Source organism: Orcinus orca, chromosome 3 (genome assembly GCF_937001465.1).
Source record: "Orcinus orca chromosome 3, mOrcOrc1.1, whole genome shotgun sequence".
NCBI lineage: Eukaryota > Metazoa > Chordata > Mammalia > Artiodactyla > Delphinidae > Orcinus > Orcinus orca.
Window position 1 is genome coordinate 126,426,185 of NC_064561.1, and position 2,265 is coordinate 126,428,449.

The 2,265-nt window shown below is 42.1% G+C and overlaps 1 pseudogene; it reads left to right on the forward strand.

The window, feature by feature from the left end:
- Positions 1-302: 302 nt before the first annotated feature.
- Positions 303-871, forward strand: LOC101275596 (60S ribosomal protein L17-like; annotated as a pseudogene).
- The last annotated feature ends 1,394 nt before the right edge of the window (positions 872-2,265 follow it).

Genomic DNA, 2,265 nt, shown 5'->3' on the forward strand with positions numbered 1-2,265 from the left:
GAATTTCTGCTCTCTGAAAGACAGGAGAACTTACATTCTCACTGGTATGCCCCATTGCCTCTGTGAAAAACATCCCCTAAATAACTTTGATGCAAGCTGATGTGGAGGCTGATCCACTACTGACCTTAAGATGTTTCCTTTACCTAACCCAGATGCTATCATTTAGAACTAAAACTAGATCAATTTTTCTCTAGTCTCAGAGGTTAAAGACATTATGAGATTATTGAAATGAAGAAAGTTAAAGAAAGGAGAATCAGAGAATAAGAATTTGTAAGTCTCCTTTTTCCGGTAAGCGCCCTGAGGTTACCTCTAAAAATGGTTCGCTATTCACTTGACCCAGAAAACCCCACAAAATCATGCAAGTCAAGAGGTTCAAATCTTCATGTTCACTTTAAGAACACTCGTGAAACTGCCCAGGCCATTAAGGGTATGCATATTTGAAAAGCCACCAAGTATCTGAAGGATGTCACTTTAAAGAGGCAACGTGTGCCATTCCGTCATTACAATGGTGGGGTTGGTAGGTGTGCCCAGGCCAAACAGTGGGGCTGGACGTACGGGTCAGTGGCCCAAAAAGAGTGCTGAATTTTTACTGCACATGCTCAGAAATGCAGAGAGTAATGCTGAACTTAAGGGTTTGGATGTAGATTCTCTGGTCATTGAGCACATCCAGGTGAATAAAGCCCCCAAGATGTGGCTCAGGACTTCCAGAGCTCGTGGTCGGATTAACCCATACATGAGCTCTCCCTGCCACATTGAGATGATCCTTACTGAAAAAGAGAAGGTTGTTACTAAACCCAAAGAAGATGTTGCCCAGAAGAAAAAGATATCCCAGAAGAAACTGAAGAAATAAAACCTTATGGCCCGGGAATAAATGTCACGAAAAATAAATGCAAATAAAAGTAAAAAAAAGAAAAAGAATTTGTAAGTCTCTCAGACTGTCAGGGGACAGAGGTCTAACAGGCGGGGCTAACCAAGTTCTCGTCTGCATGGACCCAGATAAAGTTGGGCCACAGCCACGCTGTTGTTTACTTGCCATCTGTGGCTCCTCTGTAACCGTCGCATTAACTGTTTGCAGCAGAGATGGTCTGCAAAGCTGAAAACATTGAATATCTGGCCCTTTACAGAAAAAGTTCGCTGATCTTCGGTAGCTATTAAAGGAGCAGCGTGACTTACCAGGCTATCGTGATCTTACTGAAATATTTCTGAGGACTGTGTAACGCCCTTCACTTTGAGTCCCTCTTTATCAAGCAACGTTCTGAATGTAATTGGGCTTCTGGAGTATGTTTCTCTATTAAAGAAAGAGGATGTGCAGACTTGCTACACGGATTTCCAAACATCCTGGACAGTTGTATTTCTCACTATAGACTACTAAACTGGGCTTCTGCCACAGTCTCTCATAAATTCACATGGTATGCAAGTTTTCAGGGGGTCTAGCATCCCTTTATATTAGGTCCAGACCTGCAGAGCTGGAAGACTGTGCTCTGGACCTGAGGTGACCCCTCGGCGTCCGAGCCCCACGCTCTGACCTCACACAGCAATCACACTCACATCCCTTAGCGTATCAGGGAAGAATTTGAGCCAGGAGTAGCTTTGGTATTTGTGAACTTCAATTTCTAGGCCTCTTACCTTTTACTTTTTTTTTTTTTTTGGCTGTATTGAAGTAATTACATGAATACAATTTAAAAAATCAAATAGAAATACAGGATTAAAACAAAAATAATAGTCACCTCCCCAAGGTCCTCCTGATCTCCAATTCCCACTACCCAGAAGAACAGTTTTCAAATCTAATCATTGTATGTTTTCATATTTGCCTTCATAATTCTAAATAACACGCTAAATCATGCTCTTTGCAGGACAGTCATATCAAGTAAATAATGGGTCCCCCCCCCCTTTTTTTAAACAATCCTTTGGAGTTGTCCTACTCTGTGACCTGCACTGACTGATCTCTCGGCTCTGTACAACTGTAACCCCGTAGCTTCCGTTCAGCATTGTTTGGGGGCTTCCTACAGTCTCCTGTCTGAGTTTCTCATTTTCTAGACCCTGTGTCTTTTCACTCTGAGTTGATGGAGCACATCTTTCTGTTGCTTCATGAGAAAGAATGAATAGAAGATAAAATTTTCATTGCCTTGCCTGTTTGAAAAAGTCTTCATTATACTCTCACATGTGACTGGTAGTTTATCAGGGTATGAAATTCCAGGTGATAATCCTGTCCTCTCAGAAGCTGTAGGCATTTGCCCATTGTCCTCTAACTTCCTGTCTCTCTGT